We start from the raw sequence: 14207 nt of genomic DNA on the forward strand, positions 1-14207 counted from the left end.
CCTTTACAGACAAGCAAAAGCTGAGAGAGTTCAGCACCACCAAACCAGCTTTACAACAAATGCTAAAGGAACTTCTCTAGACAAGAAACACAAGAGAAGGAACAGACCTATAATAACGAACCCAAAACAATTTAGAAAATGGGAATAGGAACATACATATCAATAATTACCTTAAATGTAAATGGACTAAATGCTCCCACCAAAAGACACAGATTGCCTGAATGGATACAAAAACAAGACTGTTACATATGCTGTCTACAAGAGACCCACTTCAGACCTAGAGACACATACAGACAGAAAGTAAGGGGATGGAAAAAGATATTCATGCAAATGGAAACCAAAAGAAAGCTGGAGTAGCAATTCTCATATCAGACAAAATAGACTTTAAAATAAGGACTATTAGAAGAGACAAAGAAGGACACTACATAATGATCAAGGGATTGATCCAAGAAGAAGATATAACAATTGTAAATATTTATGCACCCAACATAGGAGCACCTCAATACATAAGGCAAATACTAACATCCATAAAAGGGGAAATCGACAGTAACACATTCATAGTAGGGAACTTTAACACCCCACTTTCACCCATGGACAGATCATCCAAAATGAAAATAAGTAAGGAAACACAAGCTTTAAATGATACCTTAAACAAGATGGACTTAATTGATATTTATAGGACACTCCAACCAAAAACAACAGAATACACATTTTTCTCAAGTGCTCATGGAACATTCTCCAGGATAGATCATATCTTGGGTCACAAATCAAGCCTTGGTAGATTTAAGAAAATTGAAATTATATCAAGTATCTTTTCCGACCACAATGCTGTGAGATTAGATATCCATTACAGGAAAAGATCTGTAAAAAATACAAACACATGCAGGCTAAACAATATATTATTAATAACGAAGATATCACTGAAGAAATCAAAGAGGATATTTAAAAAATACCTAGAAACAGATGACAATGGAGGCACGACGACACAAAACATCTGGGATGCAGCAAAAGCAGTTCTAAGAGAGAAGTTTATAGCAATACATTCCTACCTCAAGAAACAAGAAAATCTCAAATAAACAACCTAACTTTATACCTAAAGCAACTAGAGAAAAAAAAACAACAACCAAAAAAAGTTTAGTAGAAGGAAAGAAATCTTAAAGATCAGAGCAGAAATAAATGAAATAAGAACAGAGAAAACAGTAGCAAAGATCAGTAAAACTAAAACTTTGTCCTTTGAAAAGATAAACAAACTCGATAAACATTTAGCCAGATTCATCAAGGAAAGAAGGGAGAGGACTCAAATCAGTAAAATTAGAAATGAAAAAGGAGAAGTTACAACTGACACTGCAGAAATACAAAGGACCAAAAGAGACTACTACAAGCAAATATATGCCAAGAAAAAAAAATAGATAGCCTGGAAGAAACAGACAAATTCTTGGAAAAGTACAACCTTCCTAGAATGAACCAGAAATAGAAAATATGAAGAGACCAGTCACAAGCACTGAAAATGAAACTGTGATGAAAAATCTTCCAGTAATCAGAAGTCCAGGACCAGATGGCTTCACAGGAGAATTCTATCAAACAGTTAGAGAAGAGCTAACACCTATCCTTCTCATAAGCTTCAAAAAAATTGCAGAATGAGGAATATGTCCAGACTCATCTTACAAGTCCACCATCACCCTGATACCAAAACCAGACAAAGATATCACAAAAAAATAAAATTACCAGACAACATCACTGATGAACATACATGCAAAATCCTCAACAAAATACTACCAAACCAGATCCAACAACACAATAAAAGGATCATACCCCATGATCGGGTGTGATTTATCCCAGGGATGCAAGGATTCTTCAACATACTGAAATCAATCAATGAGATACACCATTTTAACAAATGGCGGAATAAAAACCATATGATTATCTCAATAGATACAGAAAATGGGCATAGATGGAACCTACCTCAACATAATAAAGGCCATATATGACAAACCCACAGCAAACATTATTCTCGATGGTGAAAAACTGAAAGCATTTCCTCTAGGGTCAGGAACAAGACAAGGGTGTCCACTCTCACCACTGTTGTTCAATATAGCTTTGGAAGTCTTAGTAATAGCAATCAGAGAAGAAAAAGAAATGAAAGGAATCCAGATTGGAAAAGAAGAAGTAAAACTGTTTGCAGATCACATGATACTATACATAAGAAATCCTAAAGATGCCATCAGAAAACTACTAGAGCTGATCAATGAATTTAGTAAAGTCACAGGATACAAAATTAAGGCACAGATATCTCTTGCATTCCTATACACTAATGATGAAAAACCTGAAAGAGAAATTAAGGAAACACTCCAATTTACCACTGCAACAAAAAGAATAAAATACCTAGGAATAAATGTACCTAAGGAGACAAAAGACCTGTATGCAGAAAACTATGACACTGATGAAAGAAATTAAAGATGATAAAAACAGTTGGAGAGATATACCATGTCCTTGGATTGGAAGAATCAACATTGTGAAAATGACTATACTACCCAAAGCAATCTACAGATTCAATGCAATCCCTATCAAATTACCAATGTCATTTTTCACAGAACTACAATGAAAAATTTCACCATTTTTATGGAAACGCAAAAGACCCTGAATAGACAAAGCAATGATAAGAAAGAAAAATGGAGCTGGAGGAATCAGGCTCCCTGAGTTCAGACTATACTGCAAAGCTACAATAATCAAGACAGTAAGGTACTGGCACAAAAATAAAAATATAGATCAATGGAACAGGATGGAAAGCCCAGAGATAAACACACACACCTATTGTCACCTAATATGACAAAGGAGGCAACAACATACAATGGAGAAAAGACATCCTCTTCAATAAGTGGTGCTAGGAAAATTGGACAGCTCCCTGTAAAATAATGAAATTAAAGTACTCCCTAACAGTATTCACAAAAGGAAACTCAAAATGGATTAAAGACCTAAATGTAAGGCCAGACACTATAAAACTCTTTGAGGAAATCATATGCAGAACACTGACATAAATCACAGCAAAATCTTTTTTGACCCAGTTCCTAGAGTAATAAAAATAAACAAATGGGACCTAATGAAACTTAATTGCCTTTGTACAGCAAAGAAACCATAAACAAGATGAAAATACAGCCCTCAGAATGGGAGAAAATATTAGCAAGTGAAACAAGGGACAAATGATTACTTTCCAAAATATATAAACAGCTCATGAAACTCAATATCATAAGAAACAGACAAACCAGTCAAACAATGGGTGGAAGACCTAAACAGACATTTCTCCAAAGCACACATACAGATGGCCAAAAAGCACATGAAAAGATGCTCAACATCACTAATTATTAGAGAAATGCAAATCAAAACTACAATGAGGTGTCACCTCACAGCAGTCAGAATAGCCATCATCAAAAAATCTACAAACAATAAATGCTGGAGAGGGTGTGGAGAAAAGGGAACCCTCTTGCACTGTTGGTGGGATATAGCCACTACTGAGAACAGTATGGAGGTTCCTTAAAAAACTAAAAATAGAACTACCACTTGACCTAGCACTCCCACTACTGGGCATATACCCAGGGAGAACCGTTATTCAAAAAGACATGCAATAATAATAAAAAAAAAGACACATGCACCACAATGTTCATTGCAGCACTATTTACAATAGTGAAGACATGAAAGCAACTTAAATGTTCATCAGCGGTAGGAATGGATAAAGAAGTTATGGTATATATACACAATGGAATATTACTCAGCTATAAAAGGGAATGAAATTGCGTTATTTGTAGAGACGTGGTTGGACCTAGAGACTGTCATACAGGGTGAAGTAATTCAAAAAGAGAAAAACAAATATCGTATGTTAACACATAATATGGAATCTTGAAAAATGGTATAAATGATTTCATTTGCAAAGCAGAAATAAAGACACAGATGTGGAGAACAAATGTATGGATACCCAGGGCAAAGGGAGGTGGGTGGGAGGAATTGGGAGTTTGTGATTGGCACATATACACTCTTGATACTATGTATAAAATTCATAACTAATGAGAACCTACTGTATAGCACAAGGAACTCTACTTAATGCTCTTGGTGACCTGAATGGGAAGGAAATCCAAAACAGAGAGGATATATGTATACATATAGCCAATTCAGTTTGCTGTACAGTAGAAGCTAATACAACATTGTAAAGCAACTATACTCCAATAAAAATTAAATCACAAGATATAAAAATCATTCCACCCACACACAGCTCTTATAGTGCCAAAACAACCTATTTGATGCCTTTGTGCTGACTACATGTGTTTCTCAGACTGTTTTCTGAGAGATCATTGCAATCAAGCAGTTCATTCCAGTAAACAATTACTTTAAATGCATTTTTTTCCACGAGTTGACTGTTTTGCTTAATTGTCCAGTTAGTCTAACAAACTGTAGATAGGGTCAACACTATCTTTTCTGTGGTTTGTTTGTTTATCCACTGAACCAACTAAAATAATTGACCTTTTGTTCTTTATACTGTCTAAATAAAAAAAAACATATAAATTGGAACCAGAACTTTTCTTGAAATAAAACTTAGGGAACAGTTAATATACATGAAATCTTCCCTGATCACCTTTGGTTTTTTTTTTTCACCTTTGGTTTTGTTATAATAATAGTTACCAATTGCTGAAGGCCTACTTTGGGCAAGGTGCTATACTTTATATACACTCTCCTTTCACAGTAATCCTCTGCAACAATGAGGTCCCAAGAAAGGCAAGGCTCACTTTCTCCAAGAAAGCTTTTCCTGCCCTCTTGCTACCATGAATCACTAATACAACCTCAGAGTATCCCTAGTTCTGATAATTTTCTTTAGTGCACTTAACACACTAGCATGCTTCTATTATTGGCCTTTCCATGAAGTTCATTTTGTTCCCCTGAATAGGTTGCAATCTTCTACATGCATATCAAAAATACATTCTCTTACTTCTTCCTTTCTTCCATAGTAAAGTGTCTAGTAATTATCTTGTACATATTAGAGATCCACTAAGTGTTTTTTGAGTGAATGACTGAATGCATGATGAATGGATGAATCAGGGGAAAAAAGTCCTAGTGAGAGGATGGTAATGAGTGTCTGGGGAATCTGAATTTAGCTATGATGTTTGACTTGACCACCAGGTGTCATAAGTATACCAACATTCAAACATCTTGATATTTTTAACACATAATTTATTTAAAAATGTCATTAATGGAAAAATCATAATAAAGGATAGAAGTATCAATAACATCCTGTGTAACACCAGAAGAAGAATATTTTAAAGGGCATTTTAAAGAGTTTGAATTTATTTTATTTTTTTTTTTTAGTCATCATACTTCCTCATAGAGCTCTCTGAATATAATTTGGCTTCTAAAGTCATTGCAGATTCCTAGAATATTAGAGCTGTTTAAGATCATTAGGATCTTCTGATCCTGTCACATTTTATAGATGAGAAAACAAAGCCCCAGACAGGGAGATTAAATTTTCCAAATACAAAAAGAAAATTAGCAACAAAAGCTGAACCAGGATCTCTTACCTCCCTCTACAGAACAATTTTTACTTTTACAGGAACTTTTAAGAGGAAAACCATATTTTTGTGATTAATAATAATACATACTTTCAGAAGTAAACCAATGCCAGATTTTAGAACACTAGCCTTGACAGTGAACTGCTAAAACAAGACAAATTGGTTCTTTCCAAATATTCCAGGACAAATGTAGTGTTTTTTAAAAGCAGAATGAGTATTTTCAAGTCCTGAATGATAAGACTGTAAAAAGTCTGCTTAAAAGTCTTTGTTTTGAAATGTTTATTATTTCTTCATACAAAAAATAGAGTTTCACATTAGAAAATAGATATAGGCAAAAACAAACCAAAATACATACATATCTATCACCAATATTTCCATTGCAAACATTTTGGTGTATAAACATTTACATTTTTTCTGTGCCTATTGATCTATAAATGGATACATGTATAGATATTTTTACCAAATTTGACTCATATACATATATCCTTTTATAATCATAGTTTGAGTTTGTATTCAATCATAATTATGAATGTAATATCTTGTCAATAAATAGACATCTAAATAGCCATTTTAATGGATACTTAGAATTCTTTCAGATTTATGTGTCATAATTTATTTAGTGGACACTGAGGTAGATTCCCATTTTTTTACTATTAGAAACAATGCCTGATAAACATTCTTGTACCCTCATCTTTGTATATTTCAGCAACTATTTCCTTTGAATAAATTCTTAAAAGTGGAATTGCTAGGCTTTAAATGTGTAATGCCAAATCATTCTCCACAAAGTCATCCTATATGAAATTCCAAATATAATGCTCTTCCCATAACATCACAATATCAAATCTGTTAGTTTTTAAAATATATCAAATTCTTTTTAGCTTGAGGAAGTATGGTATACAGAATTCTGACTAATTCTTTAAGGCCTAGCTCAAAGCAACTACCTCTACCTAGTCACAAATCAACCCAGACAGAATTTTATTATTCCCACCTTAACACAGTTGTTCTCAAACTTGGCCATATCTCAGAATCATCTGAAGGGCTGTACCACCCACAAAGTTTCTGATTCAGTAGATCTGGGGTAGGGCCCAAGAATTTACATTTCTAATAAGTTCCCATGTGATCCATGGACCACACATTGAAATCCACTGCCCTAAGACACTATTTATATGAGCAAAGATTGTGTTTTGTCCAAAAAACAAGTATGTTGTCTCCTCACAAATATTGTGAACCATTTAATTAATGCTATAGACAATATTTAAATGTTTATGAAACCTCCAAATTCATATGTTGAAGTCTAATCCTCAATGTGCTGGTACTTTGAGGTGGGGCCTTTTAGGAGGTGATTAGGTTATTAGGGAATTAGTGCCCTTATAAAAGAGATCCCAGAGAACTCCCTTGCCCTTTCCACCAGTGAGAAGATGGCCAACTATGAGCCAGGAAGTGGGCTCTCACCAGACACGAAAATTGATGACATCTTGATCATGGAAGTCTTGGCCTCCAGAACAGTGAGAAATAAATGTTTAAGCCACCCAGTCTGTGGGATTTTGTTATAGCAGCCCAAACAGAGTAAGCCAATTAATCATATATTTTTTCTACTTTGGATGAGGAAACTAACAGACAAGTTCAAGACCTAACTTTCTATTTATCTACATTCTATTATTTCTCCTGTCTTGACCACATAGAAGAGAAGTGATAATAAAACAAAACAAAAACAATGAGGAAAATATTGCATTGTGTTTATTTTTTAGAAAACAATCAGGATTCCTGTTTAAAAAACTAGTCTGCAGTTCTCTTAATGCTATAATGAAAAGCTGAGTTTGAAAAAGCTTTTTTTTCCCACCACAATGGATCTTTGAGAAAGGCCTAATAAACTTATTCCCGAAGCATTCAAGTCCAACTGTTTCAATATAAAAAAACCATTATTAATTTTCAGAATAACTACTGTTTTATGGATTATATGAACAGTTTTTCCAAAAATCCAAAACTACTAAAAGACAAAACATGTATTACAGAAAAGTAAACTATGTGATCTTAGACTTCCTACTTTCAGTGTCAGAAACATGAAAACAGTAAATTCAATCAAAGCAAAAATGCATTTGTCTTAAGACTTTTCATTAACTTTCCATATCTAGTTGGTAAGCACTTTGTCATGACTGATTTTCATTTTAAAGGGACAATACATTTCTGATGTTGCTTTTCCTTCAGAAATTGGAGAGACTTATAAAGTTTATCCCAAGTTAAAATTCTTTTTAAAAATTTAAAATTCTTTTTTCACCTGATCCTAATATGTTTTAAATTCAGTTTTCTGGATATTTTTTTCCTCAATAGTCAGTACAGTGTTCCAAACTAGGTTTGGAGTCAGACAAACTTGAGTTTGAATCCAAGTTTCTCTGCTTGTGAGTTGCATTTCCTAATTTATCTGATACATAGTTTTGTCCACTCTACAATGTATCTAATACTTGTGTGCATCCAAAGAGATAAGATAATATATGCAATGCATGTATATGGTACATAGTAATATCACAGTAAGTGTTATTGTAATGTTCTTTGTGTGTGTCTTCTGAGCCACAAAGAAAGGTAAAATATAAATACATTTCAAAGCACAATCCAAGTTCCAAACACTCCAGGAAGCTACCCCTTCCTTCTCTAGAGTCCTTGTTGACTTCAACTTTCTTGGGATTTCTGAAGTATGTAGCAAATTATACTACATGGCATCAGTATTTAATAACAATCACATTTACTATGTTCCAGGCACTTTACATATATTATATTATTTAATCCTCATGACAATCCTATAAGAAAGAGAGATACTGTCACTATGCCCATTTGACCATTAAGAAATGGTAAAACTTTTAACTTATGCATTATTATCTCCTATTAGAACTTTATTTGCTATTGTATCTAGGGTGTGGTCTATGAGTACAAATCCTTTCACAAACATCTTCCTTTATCTTCACTGAAACAAAGACTATGCCAATAGTGGTCAGAGAATCTTACTCTGGAAATTCTACTGCAAGCATCCATGGCTGGGTCACTGGCCTGTTCAGGATTTCCCCAGTTTCCCTTCATAGTCCTATAGTTAGACTATATTCTCTAGGGATTCTACTCTTAAAATTGCTTTATGAGTAGCAAGCTCCACTTATTTCTTTTAAAGCTTTTAGCTCTCCCTGAAATACTAGCTCTGCAAATGGCTTTTAGATAAATGGTAATCCTTTGAGACTGGAGACCACATCCTTTTTTCTTCAACTACAGGACCATGAATGTTTTCCACCTCTGCCTGTCAGTGCTTATTAGAGACAGCTGCTGGTTTTAGATAACAAAAGGCTTGGATACAGAATAATCTCACTACTATTGTGCTCCTTTGGCTTTGTCTGAATTTCATGTTTCTTACTGAGGACTGAGCCAGCAGAGACGGTTGCAGAGCACTCCCTTTTCAGAAAGGTTACAACAAAAAGTTACCTGCTTCTGCATGGCCCAACTCAATGGCCTCAGTAATGGGGGATTCTACCCACAGAAAAAATTTTAAATAATTTGAATCTTCACATTCATGATCTCATTTGGTGAGGCACAGGCACAAAGTGGTAAAGTAACTTCCCTGAGGATAAAAAAACCCATAGTTAGACTTTGAAATGTAGGTAGAAATCAGCCTTTCACATTAATAATCTTTCTACTTGATGTGGCTGCCTTCCTGATGAGAAAAGAAAGTTTTATGTGGACATGCCCCAAAGGAGGGTGCACTGATGGTAGGGAAAAGTATGGAGAAGTTGAGTTGTGGTTCAGTGGGAAAGAGAGATGGGCATCCATAGGAATTTTTTATTACACTAATTTAACCTTTCTTATTCTCCTCCACCTATAACAGTCATTATTTGAAGTACACACAGGACTTGGTGCCCTTCTATTGGTTAGCTCACTTCACATAATTTCAAGTACAAAACAATCCTTATCTGGGCCTTAGAATAAAACTTTCTCTCTAAATATAATAAATATTATTGAATTAATATAATATTTTACATGGTTTCAATGTATTAGACATTATTTTAGGTACTGATGATAAGGTGCTATAAAGACAGGCATAGTCTCGGCCTTCATGAAGCTTACAATCTCATTGTACTATATCCACCCTCCAAAATAATACTCATCCATCAAAGTTATATTTAAGTTGTACATTCTTAATGAAGTTTTCTCTGAAAGTCTTTCACAACACTCTTGCTACAGTCCCTTTCTAGAAATAGGATCAATAATGTAATGAAACAATTAACATTGAGATATTAGTGACTCATTATAGCTTAAAACAGTATTCCTTGCAAGAACAGTATTCCACTTAAGGGAAAAAAGTTAAAGAAAAAATAGCTTCATTTAAAGAATTGAATGGTGGAATTTCAAACAGTAGAGTTTCATTTAAAAGATACTTGGGGCCAGGGAATTTTCTGTACCTCTCAAACCATAGCTATGGCTAATAACCTATTTTGTACCTGTGTAAATCCAGCTCTGCTCTAAAGCTTACTGTTCCTTGATGATAGTAACACAAAGGCTTATACTACCTACAATAAATTGTATTATTTTTCTGTTCCCATTTACACTCAAGTATGGTGATATAGGAAAATAAGACTCAGGGAGGGAAAGCAGTGACTAACTTTACAGAAAAATACCAGTGTTCCACACAGAATCCAATAGCACTAAGGTAACTTTAAGTTTTTTATTTACTTCCTGTTACATAACTGCAGAAAAGCATAATGATTAGTAGTTCGTGCACACCAGAGTGAAATAAAATGTTTTCTTCTTTCTCCAGCACCACTACCCTGTGTCTCTCACGCCACATAAGTGGCCAAATGTAGTCTACTAAGGAACTGAATGGGTAAGTAACATTCCATTGGTAATTTAGCATCTTGATGAAGAGCACAGAATTTGGTATTAAACTGTCTAACTTTGGATACTGTCTCTGTCACATACTAATTGTGGGCAAGTTTCTTGACCTCCATGTGCCTTAGTTTCCTCATTTTCAAATGGAAATAGCAGTAAGGTTGTTGTGAGTACCTAGCCTACAGTAAGCACTTAATTTATAGCAACTATTATTATTATTATTTAGCAGTTACATAGGCCTGTGACCTGTCCTTCCATAAGGTCAACGGGAAAGGCAGTGCTTTGGTCAAAAGTTATAGGAAAGGGAGAATAAAGGGATTGGGGCAAAAACAAACTGACCTCTGTGGCTGGAATACTTCTTGGCCTGAGGTTATACAGGAGTTATGAAATACTTGTGCAGCTACTTAACAATATGGCACTGCCATGCATTAAGTTTTTCACTGTTAACTTTTCCTTTGTTACATTTTATTTAGCACTTCTTCAGCTAAACTTGAGTCAGAGAATCATAGTTCCAGAATAGAACATAGGGATCACCTAGTCTATGACTTCTGTGCTAAAAATGAGTAATCTGAAGCCCTGAATGTGAAAGACTTTGCCCAAAGACACACAGAGAACTCCAAAATGAGCCAGGTCTTGAATCCGGATCTTGCCCTGTTCATTGTAATTTTCCCACTATATCATATTATTTAATATTTAATTCTATTCAGATTTGAATTTTTCTATAGTTATTTCACATTTTACATCTGTTAATCTGCATTCTTCTTCAAGTCTGGATGCTGCCACACTGGGTGCAGAGTAGTGTTCAGTAAAGACTTGTCAATATGTTGATTACATTTGGGGATATAGAAGTTACACATGAGATGGTATCTAGGGAGACACTGCAAGAGTACCACCATCTTGACTTTGGAAGGCTGTCTCAGAATATGTAAGAGCACATTCATCACTTAAGTATCCCATAGGATTGAGTAAAGATTCTGAATACATAGATGTTAATTCATTATAAAATCTAACATCACATAGATGAAAAGTTTAAGGATCCTAAGTTGCAGGCTAGAGGGAGTATAACAAACTGGTTTTAGGGCTGTCATACCTTCCTTCCAGTGCTCCTTTCCCAATTTTTGGTAACACATTCATCCCTATTCCACACCTAATGTTCAAGCCTTCTCACTATCCTTAGTTTACTGAAACCTCCTTTCAGGAGAAATAATTTATTCTAAAACATAAATGACCTATGACAATTTTCACTCCATCCAAAGAAAGTTATAATTTATCAGTGATCAAAGCCATAACCTAATTCAAGCATTTTTTTCTCATAAAAAACCCTAGTGGTATTCTCACAGCTAAATACAATAGATTCATATATAACATCATCATATCTGACTTATGTTCAGTTTGGTTCTGCCAGGCACTTCCTACTTCTTGAAAGACTTTCTTTCCTTGGCTTTTGTGATTCCACACTTTTTTATTTCCTCTTTTTCTGACTATTCCTTATCTTTTTCTTAATCTCCCTCTGATAATTCCATAAATCATAGTGTTCCCTCAGTGTTGTCCTAAGCCTTTTCATTTCACTCTACCTGCATTCTATAGACTACCTTATCTACTACTATATCTTCAATTATTAAATTTAAGCTCATGATTCTCAAATCTGTATCTTGAGGCTACAGCTATTTCCTGAGCTCTAGATACCTACATATATATACAAATAGATATAAGCACCTATTAGACTATTTGTATGTTTCATAGGTGTTTCAATTCAAAACTTTGCAAACAAAGTATAAAATTCCTCCAAAAGACTCTCTTCTTTCCTACCAGAATTACTATATACTAGGCAGACCATATATTCTGATTTGCCTGGAAATATCCTGGTTTACACCTGTTATCCTAGTGTAATATATAATTGCTCATCCTTTCATTTAAAAAATGTCCTAGTTTGGATAATGTTATATGATTACTTTGCCATCTGCCCATTCACACAATGTAGGTGATACCTTTAATTTTATCATCTACTAATAAACCCATGTACAACCAGCAAATCCTATGATTTCTATCTTCTTAATTTTAAAATTTAGCCAATCCTCTCTTTCTGCATTATCTCTACCCTAATTCAGACAGCCATCATAAACACGTAAAATAAATAAAACACATAAAATAAATGTCAGAGTACTCCAATATGTGGAGGAAATAAGAAATAGTGGCTAAAGGTCTCAAGACTCAAGGAACAACATGACATTCTTTTTAGTATGTGTGTGTTTATGTGTGTTGCCTCCTATGTATCCTGGACTGGGCACTGGCATACTGAATAAGCCCACAAGTGAGAAAAAATATTCAAAAAAAAATGGCTGAAAGTTTTCCAAATTTCATGCAAGACATAAAGCTATGAATTTTAGAAGTGAGTTTACCCTAAACAGGATAAATGCAAATAAATTCATATACAAGAGCATCATAATCAACCTTCTGAAAAAAATAAGACTACAATAAAATCTCAAAGGAGCCAGAAAGAAACAATGCATGTTCAAATGACAGGAGATTTACAATCTAAAACCATGGACGTCAGCAAAATATCTTCTGCAAATACCCAGATGAGGTAAACTAAGTTGATGTGCTCTAAAATAATTGCAAAATAAAGTTTTTCAAACACAAAGGATATGATGACAGAAAAAAAAAGGAAAAACCCGAACACTGAGCTTGAAAAAGAAGCAACCTAAAGAATAATATATCCAAAAAAAATTCCTTCAAAATGAAGGAAAATTAAGATATTACCAAATAAACAAAAATTAATAGAAACCATTTATAGTAGTATTCTCCAACAAGAAATATTAAAAGGAGTCTTTTAAGATGAACTGAAAGGAAATGAAACAGTAACTGGAACCCAAAGGATGAAGTAAAGTTCACCAGTATGGGTGAGTACATAAGTAAATATAAAAGAGAGCATAAACATATATTTGTTTGTAGCACTTTTCTTCTACTCTATATTTTAAAGGAAGTTTGCATAAAACATTATTTGCAAATAATTACATAACTCTGTTGATGGGTTGATAATATATAAAGATATAACAATCATGACAATAATAGAACAAAAGAGAAAGAAGGGAATGGGGCTATATTGAAACAAGTCTTTTTTTATACTATTGAAATTAAGTTATTAATCTGTACTAGATTATTGTACAGTAAGTTGTTAGTTGAAATCTACAAGGAAACCACTAAGAAAATAAGTCAAAAGTGAAAGAAAAAGAAACAACAAAGGAATTGAAATGGTACACAAGAAAGTGTCTATGTAACACAAATGAAGATAGAAATGGAAGATTAGAGAAGAGTGTCCTACAGTCATAAGACATTAAGAAAAAAAACAGCAAAATTGAAGATCCATAATTGTGTTGTCTGTAACTATATTAAATATAAATAGATTAAAGACTCCAATAACAAAGTACTGATTGGTAGAGTGGATTAAAATAAATAACAATATACAACCATAGGCTACTACAGAGACACATATTAGAGTCAAAGACACAGATAAGTTGAAAATAAAAAGAAGTTAAGAGATATACCATGCAAACAGTAACTAAAAGAGAGCTGGAAGGGCTATATTAATATTCAGAAAATGTAAATTTCAGACATAAATTTCTATTCAAGACAAAAAGGACATTATATAAAAATAAAGGGTAATTTAATAAGGAAGACATAGCAATTAAAAACATATATGCACCTAAAATTATAGCCTTGAAATACATGAACTAAAAACTGAGAAGGGAAAAGAGATAGAAAATTTAACAATAACAGTTGGAGACTTCAATATCCTAA

Source organism: Globicephala melas, chromosome X, assembly GCF_963455315.2.
Source record: "Globicephala melas chromosome X, mGloMel1.2, whole genome shotgun sequence".
NCBI lineage: Eukaryota > Metazoa > Chordata > Mammalia > Artiodactyla > Delphinidae > Globicephala > Globicephala melas.